Raw genomic sequence first — 25172 nt, 5'->3', positions numbered from 1 at the left:
ACTTTGCAAAATGTACATACTGACAAAGTCTAATAAGCATTCATCTAGAACGTTTCCTAGAAAAACTTTAAAAAGTCAATAATCTGGAGAGTTTTTGTAAGATGTTTCTTCCATCAACCAACGAAGAAACACATTGGTACTTTCCCATGATGAGTGAGTGCTTCAGGATCTCTTGCACTTACATGTGCAGCAGAGTACTGCAATGGAAGCATGCTGGGCCCATAACCCAGAGGTAGGCAGATTAAAACTATCCTCTGCTATATGCATTTTTTTTTTGTTAATTAAAGTAATCCAAAACTGGGATTGATATTTTTGCTCTTTTATTTTTACTTAAAGTACAATAACTTTTACCATTTTAATTTGTTTTATTAGTATATTGACAGTATTGTTTTCTTTCAAAAATCCACTTAATTTTCTTTACCCTATTATTAAAATGGTAATTGACATAAACAAACTACATTGTCACCAGAAGAGCAATACAAAATGTACAAGTGATATATTAAAATCATCTTTCCAGCTTGAATTTCAATGATGCATTGGGGCAACGATTTTGTGAGAAACATCTTCACCCTTAAATAAAGATTTTCTTAATTCCTTACCTGTGTGCTAATTAGATATCACCTTGTTTTCACATTAAACAGACTTCCACATGAGAAAGCAGCAAGGATGCAGTGGCGTTAATGTTTCCTGGTGTCAACCTGTATTATTTCAGTAGACATTGAAATGAGGATGCATCTTGCTGCCTTTCCAATGAAGCAAGTTTAATTTAGTAATACGTGAAAAACCATCCTTACAAAGGTGTTAATCAGAGACTTGGCTTTGTGGACACTTTTCAGAGAACAAATTTGTTAGCATAAAAATGAAGCCAGAAAATGAAGAGCTGTTTAATCACTCAATTGGATTTTCCTGCCAGCATATTTTTTTTTCTCTGCAACCCACTGCTAAATTGTGCTTCCTAGCTGTTTTTTATAAAATCACTGAATCAAATCTAACTCTGATTACATCAGAGAAGGCCAGGTACCCTACACCATAAGAGGGGGTTTGAAATTTTGACTTGTCTACTTAAATATCACCATAAATCTGATAACAAGGTCAATTATGTCCCTGGGTGGGATTGAACCACCAACCTTTTGGTTAATAGCCAAACAAACTAACTGATTGCGCCACAGAGACACTGCGAAAGTACATACTGACAAAGGCTAATAAGCATTCATCTAAAATGTTTCCTAGAAAAACTTTAAAAAGTCAATAATCTGGAGAGTTTTTGTAAGATGTTTCTTCCATCAACCAACGAAGAAACACATTGGTACTTTCCCATGATGAGTGAGTGCTTCAGGATCTCTTGCACTTAAATGTGCAGCAGAGTACTGCAATGGAAGCATGCTGGGCCCATAACCCAGAGGTAGGCAGATTGAAACTATCCTCTGCTATATGCATTTTTTTTGTTAATTAAAGTAATCCAAAACTGGGATTGATATTTTTGCTCTTTTATTTTTACTTAAAGTACAATAACTTTTACCATTTTAATTTGTTTTATTAGTATATTGACAATATTGTTTTCTTTCAAAAATCCACTTAATTTTCTTTACCCTATTATTAAAATGGTAATTGACATAAACAAACTACATTGTCACCAGAAGAGCAATACAAAATGTACAAGTGATATATTAAAATCATCTTTCCAGCTTGAATTTCAATGATGCATTGGGGCAACGATTTTGTGAGAAACATCTTCACCCTTAAATAAAGATTTTCTTAATTCCTTACCTGTGTGCTAATTAGATATCACCTTGTTTTCACATTAAACAGACTTCCACATGAGAAAGCAGCAAGGATGCAGTGGCGTTAATGTTTCCTGGTGTCAACCTGTATTATTTCAGTAGACATTGAAATGAGGATGCATCTTGCTGCCTTTCCAATGAAGCAAGTTTAATTTAGTAATAGGTGAAAAACCATCCTTACAAAGGTGTTAATCAGAGACTTGGCTTTGTGGACACTTTTCAGAGAACAAATTTGTTAGCATAAAAATAAAGCCAGAAAATGAAGAGCTGTTTAATCACTCGATTGGATTTTCCTGCCAGCATATTTTTTTTTCTCTGCAACCCACTGCTAAATTGTGCTTCCTAGCTGTTTTTTTATAAAATCACTGAATCAAATCTAACTCTGATTACATCAGAGAAGGCCAGGTACCCTACACCATAAGAGGGGGTTTGAAATTTTGACTTGTCTACTTAAATATCACCAAAATCTGATAACAAGGTCAATTATGTCCCTGGGTGGGATTGAACCACCAACCTTTTGGTTAATAGCCAAACACACTAACCGATTGCGCCACAGAGACACTTTGCAAAACGTACATACTGACAAAGGCTAATAAGCATTCATCTAGAACGTTTCCTAGAAAAACTTTAAAAAGTCAATAATCTGGAGAGTTTTTGTAAGATGTTTCTTCCATCAACCAACGAAGAAACACATTGGTACTTTCCCATGATGAGTGAGTGCTTCAGGATCTCTTGCACTTACATGTGCAGCAGAGTACTGCAATGGAAGCATGCTGGGCCCATAACCCAGAGGTAGGCAGATTAAAACTATCCTCTGCTATATGCATTTTTTTTGTGTTAATTAAAGTAATCCAAAACTGGGATTGATATTTTTGCTCTTTTATTTTTACTTAAAGTACAATAACTTTTACCATTTTCATTTGTTTTAATAGTATATTGACAGTATTGTTTTCTTTCAAAAATCCACTTAATTTTCTTTACCCTATTATTAAAATGGTAATTGACAAAAACAAACTACATTGTCACCAGAAGAGCAATACAAAATGTACAAGTGATATATTAAAATCATCTTTCCAGCTTGAATTTCAATGATGCATTGGGGCAACGATTTTGTGAGAAACATCTTCACCCTTAAATAAAGATTTTCTTAATTCCTTACCTGTGTGCTAATTAGATATCACCTTGTTTTCACATTAAACAGACTTCCACATGAGAAAGCAGCAAGGATGCAGTGGCGTTAATGTTTCCTGGTGTCAACCTGTATTATTTCAGTAGACATTGAAATGAGGATGCATCTTGCTGCCTTTCCAATGAAGCAAGTTTAATTTAGTAATAGGTGAAAAACCATCCTTACAAAGGTGTTAATCAGAGACTTGGCTTTGTGGACACTTTTCAGAGAACAAATTTGTTAGCATAAAAATAAAGCCAGAAAATGAAGAGCTGTTTAATCACTCAATTGGATTTTTCTGCCAGCATATTTTTTTTTCTCTGCAACCCACTGCTAAATTGTGCTTCCTAGCTGTTTTTTTTAATAAAATCACTGAATCAAATCTAACTCTGATTACATCAGAGAAGGCCAAGTACCCTACACCATAAGAGGGGGTTTGAAATTTTGACTTGTCTACTTAAATATCACCAAAATCTGATCACAAGGTCAATTACGTCCCTGGGTGGGATTGAACCACCAACCTTTTGGTTAATAGCCAAACACACTAACCGATTGCGCCACAGAGACACTTTGCAAAAAGTACAGACTGACAAAGGCTAATAAGCATTCATCTAGAACGTTTCCTAGAAAAACTTTATAAAGTCAAAAATCTGGAGAGTTTTTGTAAGATGTTTCTTCCATCAACCAACGAAGAAACACATTGGTACTTTCCCATGATGAGTGAGTGCTTCAGGATCTCTTGCACTTACATGTGCAGCAGAGTACTGCAATGGAAGCATGCTGGGCCCATAACCCAGAGGTAGGCAGACCAACCCTCCCCATCCCTCGCACCAACTCTGTCATATTTCTCCCATGCATCTGGAGAGGAAGTCATGGCCCTCATTCGTTCCTGTCCCCTCACCACCTCCCCACTTGAACCTATCCTCTCCCGCCTCCTTTGCCACCTCTCTTCTTCTGCTTGTTCCCATCTTTCCCACCTTCTCAATCTCTCCCTCTCATCAGGCACTGTCCCCTCTGCCTTTAAGCATGCTCTCATCTCTCCTATTCTTAAAAAACCTACCTTTGATCCAAACACTCTCTCCAACTACCGACCCATCTCTCTCCTCCCTTTTGCCTCCAAACTCCTTGAGCGTATTTTCTACAACCGCCTTACTTCCTTTCTTTCCTCACACTCACTGCTTGACCCATTCCAGTCTGGCTTCCGTCCTCTCCACTCCACTGAAACTGCCCTTACAAAAGTATGCAATGACCTCCATGCTGCTAAATCTAAGGGACACTACTCTCTACTTATTCTACTTGACCTCTCTGCTGCTTTTGACACTGTGGACCATCCTCTCCTACTGCAAATCCTTCACTCCATTGGTCTGCGTAACACTACCCTCTCTTGGTTGTCGTCCTACCTTTCTGAACGTTCATTCTCTGTCTCCTCTCATGACTCCACCTCCCACTCACTTCCACTAACTGTAGGGGTACCCCAAGGTTCTGTCCTTGGTCCTCTTCTCTTCTCTCTCTATACGTCCTCACTAGGTAAACTCATTAGTTCTTTTGGTTTCCAATATCATCTCTATGCTGATGACACTCAAATCTATATTTCCTCTCCAGACCTCTCCCCTACTCTCCTCACTCGTATCTCCAACTGTCTCTCTGCTATCTCTTCCTGGATGTCCCAGCGCTTTCTTAAACTTAACATGTCTAAGGACACTAGAGAGAAAATTTTAAAGCCTCCCGTTAGGCCATCATCTACACGGCATAGCCCTGAATTTTCCAATGCGTAGCTCTTTGCAAAAGAGAGATATTAGCAAGGAAAAGCTGTCTTGTACCTTTGCATTTTTCTCCCAAACGAAGGACACTAGAATGAAAATTTTAAAGCCTCCTGTTAGGGCTTCATCTACACGGCATAGCCCTGAATTTTCCAATGCGTAGCTCTTTGCAAAAGAGAGATATTAGCAAGGAAAAGCTGTCTTGTACCTTTGCATTTTTCTTCCAAACGAAGGACACTAGAGAGAAAATTTTAAAGCCTCCTGTTAGGCCATCATCTACACGGCATAGCCCTGAATTTTCCAATGCGTAGCTCCTTGCAAAAGAGAGATATTGGCAAGGAAAAGCTGTCTTGTACCTTTGCATTTTTCTCCCAAACGAAGGACACTAGAAAGAAAATTTTAAAGCCTCCCGTTAGGCCATCATCTACACGGCATAGCCCTGAATTTTCCAATGCATAGCTCTTTGCAAAAGAGAGATATTGGCAAGGAAAAGCTGTCTTGTACCTTTGCATTTTTCTCCCAAACGAAGGACACTAGAATGAAAATTTTAAAGCCTCCTGTTAGGGCTTCATCTACACGGCATAGCCCTGAATTTTCCAATGCGTAGCTCTTTGCAAAAGAGAGATATTGGCAAGGAAAAGCTGTCTTGTACCTTTGCATTTTTCTCCCAAACGAAGGACACTAGAATGAAAATTTTAAAGCCTTCTGTTAGGGCTTCATCTACACGGCATAGCCGTGAATTTTCCAATGCGTAGCTCTTTGCAATAGAGAGATATTGGCAAGGAAAAGCTGTCTTGTACCTTTGCATTTTTCTCCCAAACGAAGGACACTAGAAAGAAAATTTTAAAGCCTCCCGTTAGGCCATCATCTACACGGCATAGCCCTGAATTTTCCAATGCGTAGCTCTTTGCAAAAGAGAGATATTAGCAAGGAAAAGCTGTCTTGTACCTTTACATTTTTCTCCCAAACGAAGGACACTAGAATAAAATTTTTAAAGCCTCCTGTTAGGGCTTCATCTACACGGCATAGCCCTGAATTTTCCAATGCGTAGCTCTTTGCAAATAAGGGATTGGAGAAGGCTGGTTACTGATAGTCTGGTGTGATGTGATGTCCTGACGTATGGAGTCAATTTTGGATGTGAAGTAAGTGGCAAAGTCAAGAGCAGAGAGTGAGGAAGGGAGACGAGGTGGAGGTGGGCAGAGGAGTGAGTTGAGAGTGGCAAAGAGGTGCCGGGGGTTGGAAGACTGGGAGGAGATGAGGTTCTTGAAGTATGACTGTTTAGCAAGAGAAAGGGCAGCACTGAAGGATGAGAGCATAAGTTTGAAATGGAGGAAGTCTGCCTTAGAGCGTGATTTCCTCCAGTGTCGCTCAGCAGTACGTGAGCATTTTTGCAGATATCTGGTGCATTTGGTGTGCCAGGGTTGAGGTGTTAATTTGCGAGGGTGATTAGTGGTTGGTGGAGCAACAGAGTCAAGAGCAGAAGTAAAGGAAGCATTGTATGTGGAAGTGGCTTGTTCAGGGCATGAGAGAGAGAATAGGAGAGAGAAGTGAGTCAAACAGGGAGGAAAGGAATGTGGTATCAATAGCTTCAATGTTACGCTTAGTGATGGTAGCCTTAGGAGGTAGAGATGGGGAAGTCGAAAGAGATAGGTTGAAGGAGAGCAGGTGGTGGTCAGAGAGGGCAAATGGGGAGTTGGAAAAATCAGAAATATCACAGCGGTGAATGAAGACCAGATCCAGTGAGCTCCCATTCACATGGGAGGGTGAGGAGGTCCACTGGGAGAGACCAAGTGAAGAGGTGAGGTTAAGGAGTTTAGAGGCAGGGGATTGTGTGGGGATGTCAATAGGGATGTTGAAATCTCCTAGGATAATGGTGGGAATGTCATAAGAGAGGAAGTGAGGAAGCCAGGAAGCAAAGTTGTCGATGAATTTGGAAGCAGTGCCAGGGGGGCGGTAAATGACAGATACTCTAAGATGGACTGGTTGGAAGAGGCATATGGCGTGGACCTCAAATGTAGAGAATATAAGGGATGGTTCTGGTGGTATGAGTTGGTAGGAGTAACTAGAAGGTAAAAGGACCCCAACACCACCCCCATGGCGACCCCCAGGTCGGGGTGTGTGTGTGAATGTAAGGCCCCCAGCAGAGAGAGCAGCAGCAGAAGTAGTGTCAGAGGGCGTAATCCAAGTTTCAGTAATGGCTAGTAGGTGTAGGGAGTTGGAAATGAAAAGGTCATGAGTGGGGACCAGTTTGTTACAAACAGATCTGGCATTCCAGAGGGCACAGGATAGGGGGTATGAGTTTGTGGGAGAGATGTGAATTAGATTTTCAGGGTTGCTGTAGCGATGAGGTGGAATTAACTTTGAGGGCAGGGATAATGAGAGAGTAGTGATGGTACGGGTGCCTGAGCTAGGAGGGGAAACTGCAGGAGGTGGGCAGGGAGGGAGGTCAGTGTGATGTGGATGGGGGTGTGGGGAGGTGACAGGGAAGGGAGAGAGGGAGCAGGGCTGAGTTGTGGGGTAGCAGGACCATGGGGCAGAGGTGAATGAAAGTGGGGTAACAGGAAAGGTGGGGGAAGGAAACAGAGGGATGGAGGGGAGACAGAGGAGGGGAGAGAGGAGGAGGTGGAGGAGACTAGGGAGGAAGGATAAAGATACATTATTAGGTAGACACTGAGTGATGTGGGGAGCATAAGAAAACCTTGACATAGTGTTAAGTAGGTAAATAGGTTGAGGGAAAGTGGAAGTAGGAGAGGAGACTGTAAGGCAATCCGAGCAGAAGAATTGCAGAAATGCAGGTGAGAAAAGCAGTGTAGGCTCAAGGGGTGTAGATTTAGTATGAAATGAGTCAAAAGCGTAGATAAAGTGGGTGCAGAAATGTATTTGGAGTGTAAGAAATGAAAGGATTGTGAGAGGTTTAAGAAGCAATGGTAATTATGTTAGATGTTTTAAGTGTTTGCAGGTAAAATTGCATTGGTGCAGCTGTGCTTAAAAAACAAAATTACAATAATACAGATACAGGCATTTGTAGGTGAAATGGATGGTTTATGAAATGTCCAAGTAAGGTAGTTCTGTGCTATGTAATCAGATGCAACAATCAGGAGGTGAGTGATCTGAGGAGTAAGTGACTCACATTTGTTATTAGTTCTTCAGTTTTCTTTGTTTTGTTAGATTGGTGTGCTTCTGTTTTCCTTCTTTTTCACTTCGATTGAACGCTGATTGAACACTGCTGTTATGTGTCAATTTTATCACGCTTTGAAAAAAATGCACGCTTAGATCAATAAATGCACAGCCAAATGGCTTTGCACAGCCTACACCATTGGACTTAAGTAGAAGACTATTACAAGTGAAACCAATAATTGAAATCTGTAACCACACCCCACCCCCTCAAATGCCAGGCAATAAATTACCTTAAAAACAACAACCAGGCATTCCACAAAGATTAAACTGGGTCTATATAATGCAAAACTTTAAAAAAGTGCTTAAAAATTTCATACTATGCAATAATGTTTCAATTTGCATTACCCAGCAGAATTAGCTTTGCATATATAGATATAGTGCAGCAGAATATATTGGTGGTTGTAGTCAATTGTAATTACCTGTAGGTGACAAGAAGAGAAGAAACGTCAATTCACAATCGATATCAGCTGAAGATAAATTAATGCTGATTGAACGCTGCTGTTATGTGTCAATTTTATCACGCTTTGATAAAAATGCACGCTTAGATCAATAAATGCACAGTCAAACGGCTTTGCACAGCCTACACCATTGGACTTAAGTAGAAGACTATTACAAGTGAAACCAATAATTGAAATCTGTAACCACACCCCACCCCCTCAAATGCCAGGCAATAAATTACCTTAAAAACAACAACCAGGCATTCCACAAAGATTAAACTGGGTCTATATCATTCAAAACTTTAAAAAAGTACTTAAAAATCACATACTCTGCAATAATGTTTCTATTTGCATTACCCAGCAGAATTAGCTTTGCATATATAGATATAGTGCAGCAGAATATATTGGTGGTTGTAGTCAATTGTAATTACTCAGCAGAATTAGCTTTGCATATATAGATATAGTGCAGCAGAATATATTGGTGGTTGTAGTCAATTGTAATTACCCAGCAGAATTAGCTTTGCATATATAGATATAGTGCAGCAGAATATATTGGTGGTTGTAGTCAATTGTAATTACCCAGCAGAATTAGCTTTGCATATATATAGTGCAGCAGAATATATTGGTGGTTGTAGTCAATTGTAATTACCCAGCAGCAGCTCTACTGCACTCAACGTCACCAGTGCTCACAATATATATAATGCTATATACTATGCCATAGTGGTGCTTACTATATAACACCTCCTACTGCGTTTCCCCTGGCAATGAGCATGACACCCAGAGAGTGAAACCCCTGGCAATGAGCATGACACCCAGCACGTGAAACTCTTGGCATTGAGCAGTTTTTGTAAAAGTAATTAGAAGCTTTACTGTAGGGCATAGTGTATCACAGATATTGTGGTGAGTGACATAATATGTTCCGAAGGGCATTAATGTGTGGGGCTTAACATGGTGGAAATTACTGTACTTTTTTCCCTGTGGTGGCCGAGGTCTGTTGGTGCAGGGTCAAGAACTGGGGTGTAAGGTAGTCTTTGCCTGCAAGGCCATGCCCATTTTATGGAGACAATACCCATTTTTTCGAGGTCACGCCCCCCCATCCCGTCCGGAGCGTTCACGCAAATATAGTTTTTTTTATATATATATATATGGGGGAGGGGCACAATTTTTAATGCCAATGGTGGCGGGGGGCACGCATTTTTAAATCTCACATTTGAAGCCAAATTGTTTAGAAACAGCCCTGCAAGAAAATATCTGCAAATCCAATGTTACCATAAGTGTGGCATATACCTACGCTTGCTCGCGGGGTGAGAACATCTCCCTAATTGAATTCAGCGATATGAATAGAGGTTGTGCAGCAGCCACAGAAAGGGTTAATCTCTGCAGCTTGTCACTAAATAACATTGTTGCAATTTTAGCTGGGAGCTGCAATAATTACTCTAATACATAACACAGCCAACACTTCTATATTCACACAATATACTGCATGGTGAATATAAAAGTGGTGGTGCTTACTAAACAGCACCTCCTACTGCATTCCACATCACCGCTGGTCACACTCATATCAGGCCCATAATGCTGTATACTATGCTATAGTGGTGCTTACTATATAACACCAGGTGCTGTGCAGTGGTCAAAACACACTAACTGGTCCCATGCTGTTGTTGAACTAAAGGCCTATACACACGATGAGATTCGGTCTATGCTAATAGGTTTAAAAAGGTTACATAAAAGCTACTTTATGTATTTATTCATTAAAGTTTTTAAGTTGTATTTTACAACCATACAATGATATGATATATAATGTATCGTATAATCATTACATAATGTTGATGGCATTGAATTGTCTCTGCCTTGACTAGTGGCAGCAGCTTCAGCACTAGGTGGAAGTGGATCTTGATCTTTCCCTATTTTACCCTCCACCTTTTTGTTCTCCATTTTTTAATGTGTGGAATTATATGCCAGTAATATATCTGGAATTAGACGGTGGTAATGTCTGGAATTAGATACCACTAGATAGATACCAGATATCACTGTGACTGGAATGATGACATATGCACAGTGACAGGACACTACCACAGCACCCTACAGCAGCCATATGCGGCACAAGACACTGGAGTATTAGTAATGTACTGTAGTATACTGAGCACCACAAGACAATGAGCAGTGATACGGAGCACTGATGAGATTACTAGAACTGACACTGAGCAGCCAGATGCAGCACTGGACTATTAGTAATGTTCTGTAGTATACTGAGCACCACAATGCAGCACAAGACAATGAGCAGTGATACTGAGCACTGATGAGGATACTAGAACTGACACTGAGCAGCAAGATGCAGCACTGGACTATTAGTAATGTACTCTAGTATACTGAGCACCACAATGCAGCACAAGACAATGAGCAGTGATACTGAGCACTGATGAGGATACTACTGAGAACTGACACTGAGCAGGAGAGACACACTACAATTTCATCTTGCGACTTTTTTTTTATTTATCTTTGCATCATGTGCTGTTTGGGGCTATTTTTTTAAGTGCCATCCTGTCTGACACTGCAGTGCCACTCCTAGATGGGCCAGGTGTTTGTGCTGCCCACTTGGGTCGCTTAGCTTAGTCATCAAGGGACCTTGGTGCAAATTTTAGGACTAAAAATAATATTGGGAGGTGTGAGGTGTTCAGAATAGACTGGAAAGGAGTAGAAATTATGGTTATTGAGCTTAATACTATAGGATCAAAATTACCCCCAAATTCTATGATTTTAGCTGTTTGAGGTTTTAAAAAAAAATCACCCGAATCCAACACCCGAAAGGGTGGTTTTGCCAAAACGCGTCCGTATCCAAAACACAACTGCGGATCCGAATCCAAAACCAAAACATGAAACACGAAAAATGCCCGCTGCACATCTCTAGTTAGGGGAGAAGCATGTAGCCTTGTAGACTATGCACAGCTATATCTAGAAAAATATACGATCTAATCTTTAACCAACCAATGCAAGAAAGTATTTAATGTGAAAATACGAAACACTAGACTAATTGGAGGTGCGCCCTAAAGCAAATTACAATGTTAGGATTAGGGGGTTCGGAAAGACCTCTAGTGTATACACTACTATATACATTTTAAGATAGGAAGGTACAAATTACATATTCACATTGCATCTATGGGCTGGATTCAAATGTCCCTTTCCTCCCTCAATCGTGCCCATCAGCAGCTATTCTAATGTTGCTGCCAACGGGTGCGACATGTTTATTTCAGCTCGCTACCCCCAGGGGAAACAAGCTGAAATGTGTGCAAAGAGACCCATTTGGGCAACCAAACGGTGTCTTTTCACGATCTCGCCCATTACTTTATTCAGGTTTAGGTGCTTTGTGCACCTAAACCAGAGTGTAATGGGCGCAATAATTGGGGGCATTTGAATTTCCCTTATATGTGTGTGTGTGATATACACACAGACACACATACTGTATTTCTTTATATAATGGACACCTCAGTTTCTATTCATTCATGTCCTGCCCCCTACTCTGTCAGACCCCTTCCCCTCTACTTTTCTGACCCCAAACGCCACTCATTCTTGTTGAGTGCTGGTGGGCCCATTCAGAACTTTGCTATGGGGCCCACAAAGGTCTAGTTACGCCACTGGGCAGGGTTATAGAGGAGGCGGTGCAAGGCATCCTGGGAACAGTCAAAGCTTTAGCCTGTTGGTGCCTTGGATCAAGATCCAACTCTACACCCCGATGTTAGTGTAGTGCCTTTTGGGGTTAAGGTTTTACAGAAAGTTACAGGTTTTTTTAATTGAGTAAAATATGCCCCATTTTAAAGATAGGGCATTTAAATTTGTTGCACCTGTGCAGTAAATAGCAGCCTGCAGGGCATGTACAGTGGCTTCATTTGGGTGCACATACATTGCCGGCTCCTGGTCGCAAACTGAAATTATTGTGTGTAAGTGGAATTAGCGGTGTTTATGTCATACAGGGGGGTGGGGGAGGTTTGTGGTTGGTGGGGGGCACGCTGTGTGATTATTATCCTGCATCTATACATACATGCGCTGACACCTGGACATACACTGATGTACCCACACCTAATATCCATACATACACGCCCTGACACCTGGACATACACCAACATTCCCACACCTGCATCTATACATACACATGCTGACACCTGGACATACACCAACATACAAGCACCTGCATCTATATATACACGCGCTGACAAATGGACATACACCGACGTACCCACACTTGCATCTATACATACATGCACTGACATCTGGACATACAAGCACCTGCATCTATACATACACGCGCTGACACCTGAACCTACACGGACGTTCCCACACCTGCTTCTATACATACACATTCTGACACCTGGACATACACAGACGTACCCACACCTGCATCTATACATACACGCGTTGACACCTGGATGTACACTGACGTACACACACCTACATCTATATATGCATGGATGCAAATGTGGGTACGTCTGTATACGTCCAGGTGTTAGCATGTGTATGTATAGATGTTAGGTGTGGGTACATCAGTTTATGTCCAGGTGTCAGCACATGTATGTATAGATTCACATGTGGGTAAGCCGGTGTACGTCCACGTGTCAGCATGTGTAGGTATAGATGCAGGTGTGGGTACGTTGGTGTACGTTTAGGGGTCAGCGTGTTTATGTATAGATGTTGGTGTGTGTATGTCAGTGTACGTATAGATATAGGTGTGTGTATGTATGTATGTATGTATGTATGTATATGTATAGAGGAAGGTGTGATACATACATATAACACATACATGATAGATACATACATATATCACACACACGTTAGTTAGATAGATAGATAGATAGATAGAACACATACATACAAGATAGATACATACATACATACATACATACATGATAGATACATATATACACACACATACGTACGATAGATAGATAGATAGATAGATAGATAGATAGATAGATAGATAGATATCACAAACATATATGATTCATACATATATCACACACACATACATGATACATACATGAGAAAGACCTGGGATGGTGATGAGGCCCGGGCCCCCTGCTGATGTTGCGTTGAGGAAGGCAGTGTTCCAGGGCGGATGCCAGTCGGGGAGAGCGCCGCGCAGCCTGGGAAAAATACTGCTGAGGAGCTACATCTGGAAGAGCCCCAGGGAGGGAGAGTGCCACATGCCCCATCCTGCGCGGCACACTCTGCAGGCCTGCACATGGGAAGGGAGGTCTCTGGCCACACATACTCACCCTGCTGCTGAAGCCCCGCTGCTGTCCCCATCAGCGCTCTCCAGCGGGGAGCGGGGCCAGGATGAACCTCAACCTGTGAGAACTCTCTTCATGATCAAGAGATCTCATATGCAAGATAAGTATGTGTTGGGATAGGGCTGGGTAGGGCGGCTGCTCGGGCACACCCCCGTCAAGTTAAGGAGATTTAACTGAGGAAGCACAAGGGAACTCTCGTCTGGGGACAACAACTGCAGGGAGACCACATCTTTTCAGATGAACATGGGAGGGCGGAAGGCTGCCTAATACTGAAGCACCCTCAGACATTAAACCATATGCAACAACTATTGCAAGCATTCCTGGGGGAAGGTCTGCAGCAGACGGATTTGCATACGGTGATGTCATCCAAGCAGTGGGCCAAAGTTGGCTGGAACCCTCATCTGTATATGAAAAGAGAAAAGGGGCATGCAGGGCATGGCGGCCTTTTGCGGTGCTTGGATAACCCCAAGTTCACATTAAACACCCCCACCCTCCTTCAGTGTGGGGCTCATGTTGGCCATGCCCAAGCCCCTGAAGCATTCAAGCTGATTTCTTGCAGCAGCTGGGCACTGTAACAGCTTCAGAGCTGCTCTACAAGACAGGTAAAAGGGTGTGGGCCCTGCAGCATCACCTGTAGTTTGCATACACGCATATATAGGACAGCATCTCTTATATGCCCCAGGGTCAATAAAATAGTATCCTTATCTAGGCTATCCATCCCCTCAGATAAGGTATTCGTCCATGCCGCTACAGCACAACACACCCAGGCCGACGCAATTGCCGGTCTGAGTAAGGTACCTGAATGTGTATAAATGGACTTCAGGGTAATCTTCTGTTTGCGGTCAGCACACTCTTTGAGGGTAGCCGTATCTTGTGACGGGAGGGCTACCTTCTTGGATAAGCGTGTTAATGCTTTGTCCACCCTAGGGGAGGATTCCCATCGTAACCTACCCGTTGATGGAAAAGGATACGACATAAGAATCCTTTTGGAAATCTGCAGTCTTTTATCTGGAGATTCCCAAGCTTTTTCACATAAATCGTTCAGCTCGTGTGAGGGGGGAAAGGTTACCTCAGGCTTCTTTCCCTTGTACATATGTACTCTCTTGTCAGGGACAGGGGGTTCCTCTGTGATGTGCAAAACATCTTTTATTGCCATAATCATAAATCGAATGGATTTTGCCAATTTTGGCTGTGACTTTGCATCATCGTAATCGACACTGGAGTCAGAATCCGTGTCGGTATCTGTGTCAACAATCTGGGATAGTGGGCGCTTATGAGACCCTGACAGTCCCTGCAACATAGGATCAGGCATGGGTTGAGACTCTGACTGTCCCAAAGCTTCTGCATTGTCTAATCTTTTGTGCAATGAGTTTACACTAGCATTTAAAACATTCCACATATCCATCCAATCAGCTGTCGGCGGAGACACCACATTCATTTGCTCCCGCTCCTCTCTAATATAGCCTTCTTCCTCAGACATGTCGACACACGTGTACCGACACACCACACACACGGGGAATGCTTTTTCTGAAGACAGTTTCCCCACAAGGCCCTTTGGAGAGACAGAGAGAGAGTATGCCAGCACACACCCCAGCGCTATATAACCCAGGAATAACACAGTAACTTAATGTTTGCCCAGTAGTGCTGCTGTATGTAATTTGCGAATTATGTGCCCCCCCCCCCCCCCCCTCTTTTCAACCCTCTTGTCTAACGTGGTATAAGCAGGGTAGAGTCCGGGGAGCTTCCTCTCAGCGGTGCTGTGGAGAAAAAATGGCGCTGGTGAGTGCTGAGGGAGAAGCTCCGCCCCCTCGGTGACGGGCTTCTGTCCCGCTTAAACTGTAAAATTGGTGGGGGCTCATACATATAAACAGTGCCCAGCTGTATATATGTTATATTTTTGCGGAAAAGAGGTTTATATTGCTGCCCAGGGCGCCCCCTTGCGCCCTGCACCCTTTACAGTGACCGGAGTATGTGAGGTGTATGGGAGCAATGGCGCACAGCTGCAGTGCTGTGCGTTACCTCAGTGAAGATCATGAAGTCTTCTGCCGCCTCTGAATTCTTCTTTTCTTCTCATACTCACCCGGCTTCTATCTTCCGGCTCTGCGAGGGGGACGGCGGCGCGGCTCTGGGATGGACGGCGAGGGTGAGATCCTGCGTACCAATCCCTCTGGAGCTAATGGTGTCCAGTAGTCTAAGAAGCAGGACCTTGCAACTCAGAGAGTAGGGCTGCTTCTCTCCCCTCAGTCCCTCGATGCAGGGAGTCTGTTGCCAGCAGTGCTCCCTGAAAATCAAAAACCTAACAAAATACTTTCTGTCAGAAAGCTCAGGAGAGCTCCTGAAAAGCACCCAGTCTCCACTGGGCACAGTATCAAACTGAGGTCTGGAGGAGGGGCATAGAGGGAGGAGCCAGTGCACACCCAGAACTAAAGTCTTTCTTAAAGTGCCCATGTCTCCTGCGGAGCCCGTCTATCCCCATGGTCCTTACGGAGTCCCCAGCATCCTCTAGGACGTTAGAGAAAATAGGATTTTAATACCTACCGGTAAATCCTTTTCTCTTAGTCCGTAGAGGATGCTGGGCACCTGTCCCAGTGCGTACTGTGTCTGCAGTTATTAAATGGCCCTTAACTCCAGAACATTTATGTGGAGACAACTTTCCTGACTTGACCATCTTCCTTGGATGTTTTCCCCCTATGTGACTGCTCCCCAGCCTCGGAGGGTTGCATCCGTGGTCCCTAGGATCCAGTCCTGGATCCCGAACCATCGCCCCTCTAGGTGGTGAGAACTGTGCAGCCACCAATGGAGTGAGATTCTGGTCTTGGAACACAGGATTATCCTCCGGTGCATGTGTATGTGGGATCCGGACCACTTGTCCAACAGGTCCCACTGGAACACTCTGGCATGGAACCTGCCAAACTGAATGGCCTCGTAGGCCGCAACCATCTTCCCCAGCAACCGAATACATTGATGGATTAACACTCTTGCTGTTTGACCAGACTCTGGATCTCCAGAGCCTTTCCACTAGAAGAAAACCTCTTCTGTGTCCAGTATCACTCCCAAAAACAACAACCGCGTCATTGGGACCAACTGCGATTTTGGCAAGTTTAGGAGCCAACCATGTTGTTGAAGAACTGTCAGGGAGAGTAGATGTTTTGCACCAACTGGTCCCTGGATCTCGCCTTTATCAGGAGATCATCCAAGTACGGGATAATTGTGACTCCTTGCTTGCGAAGGAGAACCATCATTTCCGCCATCACCCTGGTGAAAATCCTTGGAGCCGTGGACAGACCAAATGGCAACGTCTGAAATTGGTAATGACAATCCTGAATTGCAAACCTCAGGTAGCTTGATGCAGTGGCTAAATGGGAACATGTAAGTAGGCATCCTTTATGTCTACCAAAACCATGAAATCTCCTTTATCCCCCGGACTGGAGATCACTACCCTGAGAGATTCCATCTTGAAATTGAATTTCTTTAGGTAGAAATTAAGGGATTTCAGATTTCAGATTGGTCTGCCTGAGCCGTCCGGCTTCGGGACCACGAAGAGGCTTGAATAAAAACCTGCTCCCTGCTGACTAAGGCTGATTTGAACAATCGGTGAGGGGGGACGTCTTGAAACCCCAGTTTGTACCCTTGGGACACTATTTGTAAAACCCACGAGTCCAGATCCGAATGAATCCAGAACTGACTGAAGAGTTTTAGACGTGCCCCCACTGGTGCGGGCTCCTGCAAGAAAGCCCCAGCGTCATGCAGTGGATTTGGCAGAAGCAGAGGACAATCTCAGCTCCTGCAATCTTGAAGAGGCTACAGACCTCTTCCTTCTCCTTCCTCTACCTGCAAAGAAAGGGGAATCTTAACTTCTTGCATATCTATTGGGCCAAAATGACTGCGGTAGATAATGATGCGTCTTCATCCGTTGAGAGGGAACATAGGGCAAGAAGGTTGACTTACATGCGGGAGCTGCCGAGATCAAATTAACTAGGCCGTCGCCAAACAAGGCTTCACCTTCATAGGGAAGAGACTCCCTTTCTTCTTGGAGTCAGCATCAGCATTCCCTTGGTGAATCCACAATGCCCTCCTATCCGAGACTGCCATGAAATTGGCCCGTGAGCACTTGTGCCCGGTGTAGGATTTTTAAATATGTGTAGTTTACTGTATGCAAGGGTTTAAAACCTTTTAGGAACTGAGATCTAAGGTGTATTACATGTAGTTTAAAAAAAACAAAAAAGGTTTATTTTATGGCAGTAGTTTCCAAACTGGGGTTCTTGCACTGGTAGCATAGTTTGGTGGTCCAGGACCAATTAAAATTATTTATACTTTATTAAATTGGCAAAACCATTCCCTCACAACATAACTGAACCTGAGGAGGACATGCTATAAACACAATTTACTTAATTTTATATTTTTTTCTGAATTTCTCAATAAAAAAAACTTTGGCCTAGGGGTGCCGTGAAACAAATTTTGATACTCTAGGGCAGGGGTGTCAAACCCATGGGCCGCATGCCACCCCCAATGCATCCTTTTGTGGCCCGCAGGCCGGGGGCCGGCAGGGGTCCGACAGGGGTCCTTTTGTGGCCCGATCACCTTGCTTAGAGCAAAGGCAGGAGAGTGCAGCCAGAGTCTTTGCTTTCTATGTGCGGCACCATCTTCCCGAAGAGATCACCGGGAAGATAGTGCCCCTTCCACTGGCTACAGCACAGGCATACTGGGGTGGGGTAGCAAACTGGGGCCCCCAACGGGCCCCTCCAGCAGTCCCTCTACCAAAACACGTCTTTTGGTGGTTTTGCGGTGTTGTTATAACTACATGGTGACGATACTGTAGCACAGAGATTTTCAACCATTTACAACTCACGTCACACAGAACAAGATTTAAATATTGACAAGGCACACTGAAATATAATGGTGATGCATGGTGCAGTATCGTGTCCTAGGATGTCATGTCGCAGCTTCTCCATAGGTAACGCCTGAACAGGCCCGGTGACAGGGGGGACAAAGGGGACACTTGTTCAGGGCTCCAAGTATTAAGAACAGAAATAATGGGGCCACAGTGCCAATATTGCTTTTTAAAGTGTATCCACCAACTGCTCAATTTAAGCAGGAAAACAATTAACAGGCCAACTAAACCCTCCCCCCTCCTTTTACCCCATCACTTTGTCCAGTCCCTGTGGTCCATACTGTATTGCCATTATTATGCATGTCGCTGTGCTGGCCCTTTTCTGAATGTCCCTGCCACCGCCACCGAAAAGCTGTATAGCCCAGTTTGAAAACCACCTGCCGGCCTCACTGACGGTCCGAGTCAAAGGCTCCATTTTTTTTAAAGATCCCTCTGCCAAGTTAAGGGGGGGTTGAGGGGGCCCCAGAGATATCAGTGTACTGGGCCCCAAGATTTCTGTTGCTGGCCCTGACCCTCAGGGGCGTGTCTACCCCTTGGCCAGGATGGCACTTACCAGGGGCACCATCCAGCTGTGCCAATCGTGGCTAAGGGATAGAGTTCTGCAGTCTCGAAATGGCGCTATGGCAATCAGCGTGGGACTGACCAATTAGACGGTGAGGGAAGGATACTGAAATTGTCCCAACCCTGTTACAGTTTGAAACGCCCCTCAACTGCTGTCCACTGCTTCACTCCTAGCTCTGTCCCTTTGAAATTATTAATCCCTGCCCCCCGGTAGGCGGAATTCTCCAGGCCCATACTCAGGAGTCACCACTGCTGTACATTATGTGCCGGTTGTAGAGGCAGAGCGGGGAACATCAGAGAACGCCACAAATTACACAGTGGGCAAGGAGATGGCTGGAGACAGCTGCACAGCCATACCTTGCAAGTTCGAGAGAGCTGTTGAATTTCAGCACTTCAAGTCAGAGCCTGCCCCCTGCTGCCCAAGCAGTCCGTGACAGTTAGTGCATACCCTCCAACTGTACCCTTTTAATAGGTACAGTACCTCTTTTTCATGGTCTGTACCGATTTTTGCCTCTCCAAACTTCCATTGAAAGTATAGGAAAAGGGGCATGGCCACGCCCCCTTTACACGCGGCCACGTCCCTTTTTCGGATTTGTACCGATTTTTCTGTGTAAAATGTTGGAGGGTATGTTAGTGTCGAGGAGGGGAGGATTTGTGCATGTGTGCTATCAGTGTGTGTGTGTGGAGGGTGGGGGGGGTGGAGGATGTGTGTGACTGTGAGGGAGCTGTCAGTGTCAGTAGGGAGAGGAGCAGGAGGGAGTTGTCAGTGTGTGGAAGTGATGAGAGTTGTCAGTACTGGGGAAATGTGTGTGTGTACTAGATTTAGGAGTGTGTGTTTGTGAGAGGTTTCAGTTGGGGGATTAGAGTTCATACAGTAATTAAATGTTTTCATATTGAGAACTACATCTCCCAGCATATACAGTGTGCTGGGGATGCTAACAAGCTTTATTCAAAAGTTTAAAAAACATTGCTTTTATGACTGCAATGGTTAAAAAGGGAGAGCTATAAATCAATTTATCAGTGAATGATCGCAGTTTGAGCTGTTACATTTTACTGAACCACCTATCCCTCCACACTCACTACCTGTCCTCAGGATACATTTACCATCCCGGCAGACGGTATACCGGCGGTCATTTGACCGATGTTGGAATCCTGACACCACTTGGGAGACTGGTGCCGGCACACAGACAGCCAACATCCCGAAGGCGAGTATTGGAGGGAGGGTTAGGACCGGGGGAGGGGGTGTTAGGGAAGGCACTAGGAGGGGGGGGGGGTAGTCCTAGCTGCCACCCCCTGAGGGTTAGCCCTACCCGCCACTCCCCCAGAGGGTTAGTATTAGGATTAGGTATCATGTGACCGCTGGAATCCCGAGCGCCGGATGCCATAGCCAACCCCCTTTACTTTTTCAGGCATTTCTATCTCTCCTCTCTCTATGGTGTTCCAATTGCCCACTTTCCCTTGTGCTTTTCTCTCTCTCTCTCTCTCTCTCTCTCTCTCTCTCCTTTGTTTAGAGCATCAGTTTCTGTAGTCCACTTTATCCTTATTTTTTCCAGTGTTTCACTATCTCTCTGATGTAATGAGGATGTATGGTCTAGAGGGATCAGTAATGCATTGTACTGTATAGAGGCGTCAGGGATGTAGCGTAGGGAATAGAGGCGTCAGGGATGTAGCGTAGGTTATAGAGGCATCAGGGATGTAGCGTAGGGAATAGAGGCGTGAGGGATGTAGCGTAGGGTATAGAGGCGTCAGGGATGTAGCATAGGGAATAGAGGCGTCAGGGATGTAGCGTAGGGAATAGAGGCATCAGGGATTTATCTTAGGGAATATAGGCATCAGGGATGTACTAGCAGGTATGTAGAGGTCAGTGTACTGTATAGAGGGGTCAGTAATGCAGTGATGGTTATAGAAAGGTCAGTGATGTAGTGTAGGGTATAGAGGGGTCAGTTATGTAGTGTGGGGTAAAGAGGGGTCAGTAAAGATACTAAGCTGAAGTACTTAGAACACTTCTTGAATTAAGACACAACCTGCAAGAAAAAGTATGCAATATGGGTGAAAAGGCAAATGTCAGAGGTCTGATACAAGTGACCAGCTCCATACCTTGCACCAAATAGCGTTATGTTAAACTGGGATATGTTCTTTTTTGGTGTGTGTGTGTGTGTATATGTGTGTGTGTGTGTGTGGGGGGGGGGGGGGGCGCCAAAGGAAATTTTTGCCATTGGCTTCTTTGGTCTAGAACCAGCCCTGATCACAAAATATTTTTGTCTGAGCAGACTGGACACTGATCAGCGTTGGCTCATTCTCAGCCCCCCGCCCAGCCTCTGCTGCCAACAGACTGCTATTAGCTAGTTAACCTTCTGCCTTCGCTATCTATGACACAGACTGCTGCTAATGCTACCAGAATGTTCCCAGTGGCTTCACACCAACAGTGAATCCCAGCCGATGATGTAGGGCAGCGTGTGGGGGAGGGGGTCAGTTGCTGTGGCTCCAACATGGTAACCGCCAATGGACTGCAATGCTTTATCGAAAGGGGGGGCGCCAGTCCCTTACTTTGCCAGGGACGCTTGGACCCCTAGCTACACCTCTGTTGACCCTAACTGATACCCCTAAACTAACCATAATTCCTGCAGTAAAAATCCATGTTTTTATGTATATAGGGGGTCATTCCGAGTTGATCGCTTGCTGCCGTTGTTCGCTGCGTAGCAATCAGTTGAAAAAAAATGGCTAATCTGTGCATGCGTATGCTCCGTAATGTGCACGCGCATCGTACGGGTACAAAGTCCATTGTGGTTTTGCACTAGTTCTAGCGATTATTCCAATCACAGAACAGGCCACAAGGAGATTGACAGAAAGAGGGCGTTTCTGGGTGTCAACTGACCGTTTTCAGGGAGTGCTTGGAAAAATGCAGGTGTGGCAGAAGAAATGCAGACGTGGCTGGGCATTCGCTGGATGGGTGTGTGACATCAAAAGCCGTCCCTCGGTTGTTAGAATCAACGCACATGAAGTGTAACTACAGTGCTGGTCTTATTTTGAAACAATTTTGCAGGCGCTCTGCTGCTCAAGTGTTCGCACTTCTCCAAAGTGAATATACACTCTCCAGTGGGCAGCGACAATGCGTTTGCATGGCTGCTAAAAACTGCTAGCGAGCAATCAACTCAGAATGACCCCCATAGTGTATTGCAAGAAAATATCTGTAAATCCAATGGTACCGTAAGTGCGGTATATACTCGCACTTCTTTGCGGGGCGAGAACATCTCCCCTAAGTGAAGTCAGCCCTATGAATAGAGTTTGTGTGATCCCTGTGCAGCAGTCACGGAAAGGGTTCATCTCTGCAGTTTGTCACTCAAATTACATTGTTGCATTTTTTCTAGAAGTGGATCTGAGAGCTGTTACCCGCAGACCAGCTACAATAATTATCCTGGGTACTCACTAGACCAGTGGTTCTCAAACTGCACCCTGGGGTGCCTCAGGACACTTGCAGGGGTGCCTTGGATTGGTGGTCCAGGACCAATTCAAAATATTTATAGTTAGTGTTATAGGCAAAACCAGTGCTGTTGGCTGGCAATCATAACATATGTGCTAGGGTGTTTGGCGCCTCCCTGTAAACTATTAATTTGGGCCCTCTCTCCAATACTTAATAAAGGGACAGTGCGCTCCTTAAAAAAAGAAGGTGTGGTATCACAAGTAAGGGGCATGGCCACACAATAGCACCCCAAATCAAAATACGCCACACAGGAGCACTATCTCATTGTCATTACACCGCATGTAATAATAATAATAATAATAATACCCACAGTCGCAGTGCCCTTTATACACATAACCACCATATCAGTGCAGCTTACACACATAATGTCAACAGTAGCAGTGCCCCTTCTACACATGCCCACGGTGGCAATCCTTTACATGGCAAAAATTAACCTGGTTTTGCCATGTAAAGGATTGCCACTTTAAAAAACAAACAATCAAACAAAAAAACAAAAAAACAACAGGAAAAAACACAAAATCTCTCACTTTCTGATTCTCACACCCTATTACATTCCTCCCTATATATTTAAATGTTTCTATTACTGTATGTTCCCTCTTCCCTTCTCCAAACTATACACATCAACATCTTTTAGTATTTCCAGGTAAGTTTTGTGATGTAGGCCATGCACAATTTTAGTTGCCCTAATGTATTTACAGCCTTCTGGAGATATAATAATAATAATAATAATAATTTTATTTATATAGCGCTCTTTCTCCAACAGGACTCAAGGCGCTTGAGATATGGCTTCTGGAACTGAACACAGGATTCTAAATGTGGATGTACCAAGGACCTATACAGTGGCATTACAGGTTGAGTATCCCTTATCCAAAATGCTTGGGACCAGAGGAATTTTGGATATCGGATTTTTCTGTATTTTGGAATAATTGCATACCATAACGAGATATTATGGTGATTGGACCTAAATCTAAGCACAGAATGCATTTATGTTTCATATACACCTTATACACACAGCCTGAAGGTCATTTTAGCCAATATTTTTTATAACTTTGTGCATTAAACAAAGTGTGTGTACATTCACAGAATTCATTTATGTTTCATATACACCTTATACACACAGTCTGAAGTTCATTTAATACAATATTTTTAATAACTTTGAGTATTAAACAAAGTTTGTGTACACTGAGCCATCAAAAAACAAAGGTTTCACTATCTCAGTCTCACTCAAAAAAGTCCGTATTTCGAAATATTCCGTATTTCGGAATATTTTGATATGGGATACTCAACCTGTATTACTTTTTTCTGCTACTGGTTCTTTAACCTATGCAAACAAGCATCTGACTTGCCTTTCCTATTGCTTTGTTACATTGCTCACCTGAAATAGTAATACTTAGATAGCTTTCCTCTTGCCATTATAATGCCCTTAATATTATAGTTAGCCTTTGCATTTTTGAGACGTGTATGATTTTGCATTTTTTGGCATTAAATGTTGCCATGATCTTGACCATTCCTCTAGTCCAGGGGTGGAACTGCCAGAGACAACGGAGTCAGTTGCCGCCGGGCTCCAGCCCTAAAGGGGCTTCCTCCATTGCCCCCCGGCTGTTACGTGCCCTTCCTACTAAATAGACAAAAGCGCTACCAGCAGGGTCTCGCAGTTTGTACATTCCATGCCGTAACACCCTTCTTTCCACCTTTTTCAAGACCCAGCCCAGCAGCCTCGCCGCTGCTGCCACCACCGCTAGCTGCAGCACTGCCAGCGGTGGGGTGCCCCTGCTTCTTCTCACACCACAGATAGCTGGGCCGCACTGCAACTGCCTGCCTGATTGCTCCGCCCCCTTCCGGCTCCCAAGCACCTCTGCTGCCCAGTGATCCAGGAGCCTGCTGCTAGGAAGAAGTGGCCGAGCTTCAGCAAGCGAGTCTGGACACTGGCGGAGGAAGCCATGATAACCAGATAATGGGGAGTGGAGAGCCAGTTCCAAGGTAATACTTTATACAGCTGGTTGAGATCCTGGTCGGTGGATATGGATTCCAAGAAAACCCTGGAGGTGCTTCCTTTCAAGGGAGACACTCTCTTTGGAGAAGACCTCAATAAGATTGTAGCTGATCTGGCTACTGCTAAAACAGCTTGCCTACCTAGTATGACTCCTACCACGCAGAAGGCTAAAAGTACTTTCCCTTGGCCCTTTCATCCTCCAGGTAAAGCGTACCCAAGGTCAGGCATACCCAAAGCAAGCTCATGCTTCCAGACCTGCCAAGCCCAGACTGAAGCAAGCCTGGGCTGCCCATCAGCCTGCTTCCAAAACGGACAAGCCTGCCGCATGACGGTGCAGGCCTCCCTCTGGGGGATCCCAGGGTGGGGGGCCCGACTTCTAGGTTTGGCATAGAAAGGTATAATTCTAAGCTAGAGAATTCTGTTTGGAGCTCACCTTGTACTTTGTGAAGAAATAATCAGCATTGTGGCTGAGCAGATACATGTAGTGTGTGGCTGCAAACTGCATGGATCTGCTGCGTTGTAATGCTGATACTTTTTTTTTGCAAAGTACCAATAGCTTCATATAATGTTCACAATTTTTATGCAGGATCAAATAGCTCAATGGGTAGAGGGTTTGATTAGAATTCAACAGGTTATAGGTT

At 44.1% G+C, this 25172-nt stretch overlaps 2 non-coding genes across 2 annotated transcripts; both read right to left on the bottom strand.

Annotated features, from left to right (window-relative positions):
* Positions 1 to 2267: 2267 nt before the first annotated feature.
* TRNAN-AUU (transfer RNA asparagine (anticodon AUU)) lies at positions 2268 to 2341 on the bottom strand. The gene has a single exon. It is a non-coding gene; the product is annotated as a tRNA-Asn (tRNA).
* Positions 2342 to 3442: 1101 nt separating this feature from the next.
* TRNAN-AUU (transfer RNA asparagine (anticodon AUU)) lies at positions 3443 to 3516 on the bottom strand. Its single transcript has one exon. It is a non-coding gene; the product is annotated as a tRNA-Asn (tRNA).
* Positions 3517 to 25172: the final 21656 nt, after the last annotated feature.

Source organism: Pseudophryne corroboree, chromosome 5, assembly GCF_028390025.1.
Source record: "Pseudophryne corroboree isolate aPseCor3 chromosome 5, aPseCor3.hap2, whole genome shotgun sequence".
Lineage (NCBI taxonomy): Eukaryota > Metazoa > Chordata > Amphibia > Anura > Myobatrachidae > Pseudophryne > Pseudophryne corroboree.
This window is presented reverse-complemented; position numbering and strand designations above follow the sequence as displayed.